Here is a 12,211-nt window from a genome sequence, read left to right on the forward strand (position 1 = left end):
AAAAGGTAAACTAGAGCTGGCCATACTGTAGGACATGAGCCTATCTCCTGTTTTATTTACTTTAGCATGAGTCACAGAGGCAGCTTGATGTATACTGTATACATCGGTGACCAGATGTCCCCCTATGCGTGGGACATTCCCTCATTTCCAAGCCTTTTCAGGCATCCACAAAATCCCTGTCCCACATTGTGACTGGCAGGCATCAGTGTTCAAATGCCCTACTAGTTAGTACCCCTAAGAGTTGGCCTAATAACTTGTCCCACACAAGCGATACTTCTGTCCCTCAAATGAACAGTTTGGATCTGGTCACCCTAGTATACAGAACACCCCCTGGTGTATGGCAGGGACTCACCCACAAATCTAACACTTGATACTGAACACCAAGCAGGCTATGCTTTGTGCAACAATTTTTAGAGTAAAATTTACAGCCCCCCCAACCTCTCAATCTCTGGGCAGACATTCTAACTACAAGACCACTGAGGCGGGCAAACATCAAGGCAGCCATTAATATCCAACATAGGACTTATTTATAGCACATTGTCAGTGGTACAGTATGCATGCTTTATTATTTAACTGTAACTATGAGAAGCTGCTACTGCGGTTCAGTGGGTTTAAGAAGGATGACTTCTACCCCGATGACACCGAAGGATGGATGGATCTCTCTCTCTCTCTGTGTCACCTAACCCTAATGCCTATACGAAACCCTGACCCCCAAGAATCCTTTTGTAACCTTATCACACACAAAAAAAAGATTTTTCTTACCCATGTAAGAAAATGACCAATTCCCCCTAAGGAGGAACAGAAAAATGACCAATTCCCCCTAAGGAGGAACAGAAAAATGCTTATAATGTGGTATTAATGTCCTTGTGGGAATTGCTGGTCCCCACATGGATAGTAGCACGCACGCACGCACGCACGCACGCACGCACGCACGCACGCACGCACGCACGCACGCCCCGCGTCCAAAACGGTCGAGAAATGACAGAGAACATCCAGACCCCCAGGAACGCGCCCATCTGCTTGGCACTCTACCTCTAGCGCCTTTATTCTGACTAGTGGACATCTTGAGAGGTCAAACCACCAGGGGTCATCGCCATGGTGGTTTTGTAAGGAAGTGTAAGGAAACAACGAACACAACATTGAAAAAGGTAAACTACAGCCATGGTTCACTATCTCCTGTTTACTTGACATGAGTCACAGAGGCAGCTTCATGTATACTGTATACATAATACATCGGTGACCAGATGTCCCCCTTTGCGTGGGGCAGTCCCTCTTTTACAAGCCTTTTCAGGCGTCCCACAAATTGAGACCCTGTCCCACTGGCAGGCATCAGTGTTCAAATTGAGACCCTGTCCCACTGGCAGGCATCAGTGTTCAAATTGAGACCCTGTCCCACATTGTGACTGGCAGGCATCAGTGTTCAAATTGAGACCCTGTCCCACATTGTGACTGGCAGGCATCAGTGTTCAAATTGAGACCCTGTCCCACATTGTGACTGGCAGGCATCAGTGTTCAAATTGAGACCCTGTCCCACATTGTGACTGGCAGGCATCAGTGTTCAAATGCCCTAATAGTTAGTACCCCTAAGAGTTGGCCTAATAACTTGTCCCACACAAGCGATACTTCTGTCCCTCAAATGAACAGTTTGGATCTGGTCACCCTAGTATACAGAACACCCCCTGGTGTATGGCAGGGACTCACCCCCAAATCTAACACTTGATACTGAATGCCAAGCAGGCTATGCTTTGTGCAACAGTTTTTAGAGTCAAATTTACAGCCCCGCCAACCTCTCAATCTCTGGGCAGACATTCTAACTACAAGACTACTGAGGCGGGCAAACATCAAGGCAGCCATTAATATCCAACATAGGACTTATTTATAGCACGTTGTCAGTGGTACAGTATGCATGCTTTATTATTTAACTGTATCTATGAGAAGCTGCTACTGCTGTTCAGTGGGTTTAAGAAGGATGACTTCTACCCCGATGACACGAAGGATGGATGGATCTCTCTCTCTGTGTCACCTAACCCTAATGCCTATCCAAAATGACCCCTGACCCCCAACTGACCAGAATCGTTTTGTAACCTTATCACACACACAAAAAAGATTTGTCTTACCCATGAAAGAAAATGGCCATTTCCCCCTAAGGAGGAACAGAAAAATGACCAATTCCCCCTAAGGAGGAACCATAAAATGCTTATAATGTGGTATTAATGTCCTTGTGGGAATTGCTGGTCCCCACATGGATAGTAGCACGCGCGCACACACACACACACACACACACACACACACACACACACACACACACACACACACACACACACACACACACACACACACACACACACACACACACACACACACACACACACACACACACACACACACACACACACACACACACACACAGGGATAGATAGGGAGAGAGCGATAGAGAGAGAGAGAGAGAGAGAGAGAGAGAGAGAGAGAGAGAGAGAGAGAGTCCTGGGTTGGACAAGAGAAAGGATGTAAGGCACAGGCAGTCAGTCATAAGACAGAGAGAGTTGAATAATAGATGGTCTGGGACAGTTTCTCAGCACTGCTTCATACATGCTGGAACTAACAGCTGCTCCAGTTTCTCTGCTTCATACATGTTGGAACTAACAGCTGCTCCAGTTCTACTGCTTCATACATGCTGGAACTAACAGCTGCTCCAGTTCTACTGCTTCATACATGCTGGAACTAACAGCTGCTCCAGTTCTACTGCTTCATACATGCTGGAACTAACAGCTGCTCCAGTTCTACTGCTTCATACATGCTGGAACTAACAGCTGCTCCAGTTCTACTGCTTCATACATCCTGGAACTAACAGCTGCTCCAGTTCTACTGCTTCATACATGCTGGAACTAACAGCTGCTCCAGTTCTACTGCTTCATACATGCTGGAACTAACAGCTGCTCCAGTTCTACTGCTTCATACATGCTGGAACTAACAGCTGCTCCAGTTCTACTGCTTCATACATGCTGGAACTAACAGCTGCTCCAGTTCTACTGCTTCATACATGCTGGAACTAACAGCTGCTCCAGTTCTACTGCTTCATACATGCTGGAACTAACAGCTGCTCCAGTTCTACTGCTTCATACATGCTGGAACTAACAGCTGCTCCAGTTTCTCTGCTTCATACATGCTGGAACTAACAGCTGCTCCAGTTCTACTGCTTCATACATGCTGGAACTAACAGCTGCTCCAGTTCTACTGCTTCATACATGCTGGAACTAACAGCTGCTCCAGTTCTACTGCTTCATACATGCTGGAACTAACAGCTGCTCCAGTTCTACTGCTTCATACATGCTGGAACTAACAGCTGCTCCAGTTCTACTGCTTCATACATGCTGGAACTAACAGCTGCTCCAGTTTCTCTGCTTCATACATGCTGGAACTAACAGCTGCTCCAGTTCTACTGCTTCATACATGCTGGAACTAACAGCTGCTCCAGTTCCTCAGCACTGCTTCATACATGCTGGAACTAACAGCTGCTCTAGAAAAAAAGCTCACACAATTCACCAGCGGTGAAAGTACACAAGTATCAGCATCACAATGTACTTACAGTACCAAAAGTAGAAGTATGAAGAACGTCACGTTTTAACCTTAGACCTGAGGTCGATTCTACAAATGTCTTCTAAATCATGACAGTTTTCTGAAAAACCCATGTTTCTATGTCAGTGGTTCTCAAACATTTTCATGTCAAGGACCCCCAGAAGGCCGCCGACTCCCATCTGAAAACATGTTGTTCCAGGGACCCCCCCTGGGCTGTATTATGCATGTCTTAAGTACCAGGTCTTATTACTTAACTTAAGACATGGAGGCGTGATCAATGCCATTTGGCTATTCTGAGTGGCCAAACAGCATTGACCACGCCTCCAGGTCTTAAGTTAAGTCATAAGACATGGTACTTAAGACACGCATAATACTGCCCCAGAAGCAAAAATATGAGTTAAAAACGTTTGCTCTGGAAGAATATATATTCAAAGATTTGCGGCACATTTTGACGATTAAAAAAAAATAGCAGATCTGCAAGCTCGTAGCGCGGCACTCGGTGCCGCGCTATGAGCTTGTAGATCTGCTATTTTTCAATAGCTAAAGTATAACATAATGCTTAAAACACCAAAAGGGGTTCCCGCCGAGAATGGGTTAAGTTTTCAAATGTATACAAATATTTAGAAAATAGCAGATCTTCAGTACAAGCTCACAATGCGTCGCATCGCGATTGTAATTATGCAGGGCTTACTGTACTGTACGTTATTCATAATAACTGATGTGCTGCTGATGCACGACATACAATCTTAATGAGACAGCTCCCCGAAGCAGCATGCAGCGTCGAAATAATGAATACAGAAAACAACTTTTGTTTTGCCAATGTAAGCAGAAAGTGTGTGTGCCTGTATGGGTTGAGAAAATGCCTTACTTGAGCATTTTATTTTCCTTACCCCCCCCACCCGCCCCAATTACAAACAAAAATACAGTATTTGGCTCAAATCTGTCAAAATAAACAGAAAAGGCCTGGGCTGTGGCTCAGCGGTCCAGGCACCTTGGCTGGTAATCCAGTCGCAGTGTGCCGCGGGTTCGACTCCCGATCCCGACGGCCTTTACTGCATGTCTTCCCCCCCATCTCTCTCCACATTTCCTGTCAGCCTACTGTCTGTCCCTCCATAAAATAAAGGCGAAAGCCAAAAAAAATACAAAAATACTTGCTCTAGTATATAAACTAATTTACAATAATACAAAGGTTTTATGGGGAGGGGCACACTACTGCTGGTCACAAATATATACTAGCCTCGGAAACCCAGACATTTTTATTTCCAGGGAGAAAAGAAAAAGTCTGGGACCGAGTCCACTTCACTTCGGCATAGAGTAGCGCAAACGTCATCGAACGCATCACTCTCTGCTGATTTCTGATGGTCTTGCACCTTTGTTAAATTGACGCACACACGCACACACGTACACACACACTAGTCCTCTCTCTCTCTCTGTCGCTCTAATTAATTAGTCTCATGTCGCGCAGCTGCGTCTAGATTCTCCCGGCGGATCCTGCCGGGAGCTGCCTATATGCCATAGAAAGCATAGGTGGACCCCAGGCTAAAGATATACTTTCTCTAGTATACAAACTAATTTACAATAATACAGAGGTTTTAGGGGGAAGGGACAGCGGGCGGGGGGTAGCTAGCTACCTCCTCCCGGTGGGGGCTCCTCACGGACAGATGAGCCAGTGGGGTACAATAGCAGTGGCAACACAGCAGTGTGTGTGTGGGGAGGATCCATCCATTGACACATATATAACTAACTACATTGGGAGATAAATGGGGGTAAAATGGTTTTGCTTCTCAGCTTTAAAGGACAAACAAATCCGAGATGCCCCCTCACTTCCTACCTTCACTTCCTACCTTCACTTCCTACCTTCACTTCCTACCTTCACTTCCTACCTTCAGATCTGCACTGAAAACCCACCTGTTCAGAATCGCATCTCCAAGCTGTTTTTAACCCATTTTGGGGCGGGAACCCCTTTTGATGTTAGCATTATGTTATGCTTTAGCTATTGCATAAATATTGCAAATAATTGATGAATTGAACATGGTGGACCCTGTTGTAAACAAGTGTAATGCTTAACTGGGTCGTCCACTCACAGTTAACAGCCTTTGTATTGAGTTTGTGCTTGAAATGTACTGTAATTCTGCAAACTGTTAATAACATTTTCAATCAATCAATCAAAAGATCTACAAGCGACTGACACAGAAACATAGCTTTTTCAGAAAACTGTCAGGATTTAGAAGACATTTTTAGAATCTGATCTCAGGTCAAAATGGGTTAAACTTGTTATATGCACTGTTTTATTGGTTTTACTCTTTTAATAGTTTTTTTCTAATAAAGTTGTCCCTCTTCTTGTTCCCCCCCCCCCCTCCCCCTGGCCCCAACACATGTAAAGCGTCTTTGAGTGTCATGAATAGCGCTATATAAGTCCCAGATATTATTATCTTAGCTGAATTTGAGCCTGAATCCATTCATTTCTGAGGGCTTATAGTGAACTGAATTTCAACCTGAATCCATTCATTTCTGAGGGCTTATAGTGAACTGAATTTCAACCTGAATCCATTCATTTCTGAAGGCTTATAGTGAACTGAATTTCAACCTGAATCCATTCATTTCTGAAGGCTTATAGTGAACTGAATTTCAACCTGAATCCATTCATTTCTGAAGGCTTATAGTGAACTGAATTTCAACCTGAATCCATTCATTTCTGAAGGCTTATAGTGAACTGAATTTCAACCTGAATCCATTCATTTCTGAAGGCTTATAGTGAACTGAATTTCAACCTGAATCCATTCATTTCTGAAGGCTGACGTTTGCCAATAAAATAAAGACCATGGAGCTGTAAACAAGCGTGCGGATGTTTCTTCCTTCTGCTTCAAAATGATAAACACAGAAACCTCCAGAGCAGAATCAGGACCCATAAATACGTCCTGCAGTGAAATATAAGGCTGAACTATTTCCCTCTCCATGTGGTTTTGTTGCGACCATATATAGGTCGCATTTACTATGAAAACCTGCATCTCCCGTCAGTTAGACCATATATGATGTCACGAGGTGTTCGTGACATCACGCCTCGTGACATCACGACTCCATATATGGTCACGCCCCGTGACATCATGCCTCGTGACACGTCACGCCGCCATATATGGCCGTCTCCATATATGAAGATCACAACACTGACCACATCTAACCCTGGATAGCCATATATGGAGAAGACTGGATCATCACCTATAGATCTGCAGATTTGGAGCCAGCAAGCAACTCTACATCTGACCTCAAACCCTTAGATCCTCCATATATGGAGCTGACCTGTTCTGACATTCCATATGTTGATCCTCCCCCACCCGTCCTTCCTGTTCTGACATTCCATATGTTGATCTGAGAGCTGAAAGCTGAAAGCCTTTGAGTCAAAAGGCCCAATCGCAATAACACCATTTCAGTGACATCATAACCCTAACCCCTCCCCCATTATCATACAACAACAGCTGTGGGCGAGGCTTAAGTTCAGGTGGGTGGTGCTAAGGTGAAAACCAGGTATACTTAATGAACCGGTGGGCGTGGCCACATAAAAACATAATTTTAACACTTTCTGTACACTTTTTTGAAAGAAATCTTCCTCCTAGTATACTCATAATACCTGACGACCATGTTTTAGGGGGGGGGGGGGTGAGGGAAATGTCGAGGAAATGTGGAATACACTAAGTTATACATTTAAGGAGATCAAATCACTCATGGGAAACTAAACTATGAGAAGCTGTTTTCTGTCTTTACTGGCATCTGACCTGTGACTTGTGGACTGAGAGAAGGGTCTTCCCATTGTCTCATGTGTTAAGACCCACCTACTCCCTGAGGGGGGTAGGAATGTATTTACAGTTGGAGGCCATCAATATTGTCCTTTTCTTTTTGCTGAGGTTTGCGTGATCTGCGCAAAAGGACAGTTAACCCATTTTGGGCGGGAACCCCTTTTGGTGTTTTAAACATTACGTTATAATTTAGCTATTGAAAAATAGCAGATCTACAAGCTCATAGCGCGCCACCGAGTGGCGCGCTACGAGCTTGTAGGTCTGCTATTTTAAGGATTTTTTAAAATTTTGAGGTCAGGCCTAAATGGGTCAAATGATAATGGACAATATCGGTGGCACCCAACTGTAAGCTGAAGTCTGACTGAGTTGTGGTGAGTCAGTACATGGTGTTCCAATGCAACGCTTCATTGCTGGCTCCGTATTCGAATACAAGATTCTAAATACTTTGAAACTCTGAATTGTGTCTGTCTCCTTATGTTGTTTAACTGTGTTATACAGTAAGGGCTCTCCGAAAGATTCCAGAACAGAAATCACGGCACTACATCTTTAACAAATGATGGTAAATCACAGGCTGCTTCTTCTGCTGCGGGTGAAAAGGGTCTCTTGATTAGCCAAGGAGAGAATGGAGGAAAGGATGAAGGAAGACAGAGAGAGAGAGAGAGAATGGAGGAAAGGATGAAGGAAGACACAGAGAGAGAGAGAGAGAATGGAGGAAAGGATGAAGGAAGACAGAGAGAGAGAGAGAGAATGGAGGAAAGGATGAAGGAAGACAGAGAGAGAGAGAGAGAATGGAGGAAAGGATGAAGGAAGACACAGAGAGAGAGAGAGAGAGAGAATGGAGGAAAGGATGAAGGAAGACACAGAGAGAGAGAGAATGGAGGAAAGGATGAAGGAAGACACAGAGAGAGAGAGAATGGAGGAAAGGATGAAGGAAGACACAGAGAGAGAGTGAGAGAATGGAGGAAAGGATGAAGGAAGACACAGAGAGAGAGTGAGAGAATGGAGGAAAGAATGAAGGAAGACACAGAGAGAGTGAGAGAGGATGGAGGAAAGGATGAAGGAAGACACAGAGAGAGAGTGAGAGGATGGAGGAAAGGATCAAGGAAGACACAGAGAGAGTGAACTAGTGACCCTGACAGGACTAGAGCCTGATCGATGGCACCTTTCTGGTCATGGATGTCGATTCCTTATTCTATACCAATTTGGAACCGAAATAGGGAACCGTTAAGGAACCGGAATCGATACCGGACTCATAGAAGTCCTAACGACGCCCGTCCCTAAACTCCTGATCCATCAGTTATACGCTCATTGATGTGACCCCCCCCCCCCCCCCCCCCCCCCCCCCCATCCACCATCTCCCATGCTCAATCTTCTCTCCCTCGAAGAGATACACACACTGAATCCTCAACGTAAACAACCCGTATACACAGAGGTATAGCCACAGGGAGAGAGAGGGAGAGAGAGCCAGGGAGAGCAACATTGCTTGCTCTCTCCTCCCAGAATCAATTCTTGGATGTAATTAATTATGAGCACAGCGGCACCAGAAGTCACCGGGTCACTGTTCCACACGACCAGGCTCAGTCCGAGGCAGGGAGAATCAATCGGCGCTATTGATTTTAGATAATCACTCCCCGTTGAGCTATAGGGTGAGTACATCTCCGGCCGGTTATATATATATATGCCTCCGTTTGGAAGTGCATTCCGGCTTGACCGAAAACACCCAAAAGGGTCATGTTTCTCCCCCCCCCCTTTATAGAAAATGCAGAGAATGTCGTCCCAAGAGAGGAAGCTGCTCGTTCCTCACCACATGAGGAAATGCAGAGATGTGGCCATGGGGAAAGCATCTGTGCCATTTTACATTTTTAAAACACATTTTGGGCGGGAACCCCTTACCCATTATGTTATGCTTTAGCTATTGAAAAATAGCAGATATACAAGCTCACAGCGCGGCATTTTTCTGAATCTTTGAATGCATTTATATTTTATATATATATTGTTACAGCGAACATTGTTAACTCAAATCTTTGTCCCTGCAGGGGTCCCTGGAACTAAATATTTAGAGATGGGGGGGTCCCTGACATGAAAACGTTTGAGCACCACTGATATCAGAAAACTATTATGGATTTAGAAGACAGTTGTAGAATCGGCCTCTATAGGTCTCAACAATGGGTTAAAATGTGGGAGCACGGCCCATTATGTCCAATGTGTGTGTGTGTGTCTTTTATACTTGAGAAAGCACAGAGTCAACATGTAGGAGTGTGGGAAAAAATGGGAGAGCCCGGGTTTGGACCGAGTTGCGGGACTCCCCTCCGGGCGGCATGAACAATACGCTGCAAAGTTGAGTCAGGGACATCAGGCTCCGCATGGCTCCCTGTCTGAACTAATGGGATTTAAAGCCACCAGACCATTCACACCTCTCTCAGCACCTCGAGCGGAGGCTCTTGAAGGAGAGCTCCTGCAATGGATGACGACAGCTTGCGTCCACTGTGTTGTGAAGCCGGGCTGGCTGGACGTAGGGCATTCACTTCTAGTCATTTTTACTAGTTGACTAGTTGCCTAGTTTACTAGTCGACTAGTTGTTTAACTATACCTATTATGTAAAAAATAAAATAAATTAAAAAAATAAACTTTTTTTTCTTTTTCTTTTTCAATAAATATTTGTACATTGAAAAACTGTGTACATGGGAACTATAACTATAATCTACCTGATCTTGAGGCCTACAAAATCGGGAAAAAATAAAAATTATCAACTAGTACCAACTAGTACCAACAAGGTCGACTAGTGGATTTACTAGTCGACTAGTAAACTAGTAAACTAGTCGACTAGTTGCTTAATGCCCTAAGTGACAGCATGAGGAACAGACCAACACACTGTACACTGTTGACAAAGTTAACCCATTTTAGGCCTGACGTCGAAATTTAAAAACCTCATGTTTCTATATCAGTGGTTCTCAATATTTCATGTCAAGGACCCCGCCGACCCCCCATCTGAAACTATGTTAGATTTGAGTTAAAAACTGAAACTCTGAAAGAATATATATATATTCAAAGATTTGAGGCACATTTTCACGATTTCTCAAAAATAGCAGACCTACAAGTTCATAGCGCGGCACTCGGTGCCGCGCTATGAGCTTGTAGATCTGCTATTTTTCAATAGCTAAAGTATAACATAATGCTTACAACACCAAAAGGGGTTCCCGCCAAAAATGGGTTAAAAGCTGCTGTCAAAGCTTCTCCGAGTGCCCTTTTTGTCATGCTCTGTCGACTCCACTTTCGAGAAGTCGACAAAGTGCACAAGAGTGAAATGCATCGGTTTCAGTTCCTCAAACAGTGTATAGCGACAATAGCATAGCAACAATAACAAAGAAATTATTAAGAATAACAAAAGACACTAAGGTAAAAAAAAAAAGAAAAAAGAAAGAGCTAACATGAATCATAGCACACTTTGAGGTGCTCAAAAGTGCAGTGTTGCAGGAGTCCTACTTCTAAATGAAGTCCGGAAACTTTAACTTCGGTCGATTATCTGCACCCCTTCGATAATATCAAATTGCATTTTATATTATGATTGTTATCGTGGGTTTAGTCACCTTTTACAACGAGGTATGACTTGGAAAGGATTGTGCAATTCTTGTGGAAAGAGAAAACACTAAATGCGTAGGGGGGAATAGAAGCGCCAAACCAAAGTCCTCGGACTGTTATCAGCTTTGCTGGGCAGAACATTGCAGGATTATATTTATGGGCAAATAAATAAGGCCTCCGAGGCTAGTATTTACTCAGTCTTTCTGTCACACAGACATCGGGCCCATTACATGCCAGCCAGCTGCCTGTGTACAGTTGGAGGCCATCGATATTGTCCTTTTCTTTTTGCTGAGGTTTGCGTGATCTGCGCAAAAGGACAGTTAACCCATTTTGGGGGCGGGAACCCCTTTTGGTGTTTTAAACATTATGTTATAATTTAGCTATTGAAAAATAGCAGATCTACAAGCTCGTAGCGCGCCACCGAGTGGCGCGCTACGAGCTTGTAGGTCTGCTATTTTTGAAAAAATCGTGAAAATATTAATTTCAGAAAACTGGAGGATTTTTTTTAAATTTTGAGGTCAGGCCTAAATGGGTCAAATGATAAGGGACAATATCGGTGGCACCCAACTGTAGTACTGCACTGCATTCACAGAGAGGCTGAGTTTCAAATGGTCTCAGCTGCTGCATTTGAATGATGTTTTCATCAATTGACTTCATAAGCACACGGTTTATGCCGCCATAAAACCTTCCCGCGTGACGTTTCCATCAATCTGTGAGTCCCGAGGCATCCATATTCCAAATTGGAAGCTGTCACCAGTAGTGACATACAGCCTACAGACTACTGTGAGACTGGCAAGGCCAAGGCAAAACACATTCCATTTCATTGAGTCACGCGAATAAAGTGGCCGTTTATGGAGCACAAACACAGTAAAATCAGATAAATGATTGATAGTTAATAATCCAAATGGACCCTTACGGGGTCCGTAACTCAAGGGTGTACATACAAACACGGGTCCATTTGGTTCCACTCACTTAGAGTTAAAATAAACACTGGGGGATTTTACATTGTAGATTGTTGGGGGATCACAATTTCCAAAATCACACCCGTGTGAAGTGAGGGGCGCTCTTATAATCATCATACGTCATCTCATTCCGGGCCAATGAGAATTTGCGTCGTCACCTTTGTGAGTGTGTTTGCACACAAAACACTCAAACCTGGCCATTCATTGTCAACAATGGCATTCGATGTTTGTGTTAAGGACAATGTTTGTGTTTACAAAACATTGCGCCCCTCAAAAATGGGGGTTCCGAGGCCTAATGCACAT

General features: G+C 44.1%; 1 protein-coding gene across 1 annotated transcript in view; it reads left to right on the forward strand.

Annotated features, from left to right (window-relative positions):
• The window catches only part of LOC306930335 (E3 ubiquitin-protein ligase TRIM35-like), a 289,920-nt gene that overhangs the window by 230,122 nt on the left and 47,587 nt on the right, over positions 1–12,211 (forward strand). The gene's annotated exons all lie outside the window — the stretch shown is intronic.

Source organism: Electrona antarctica (assembly GCF_951216825.1).
Source record: "Electrona antarctica genome assembly, chromosome: 9".
Classification (NCBI taxonomy): Eukaryota; Metazoa; Chordata; class Actinopteri; order Myctophiformes; family Myctophidae; genus Electrona; species Electrona antarctica.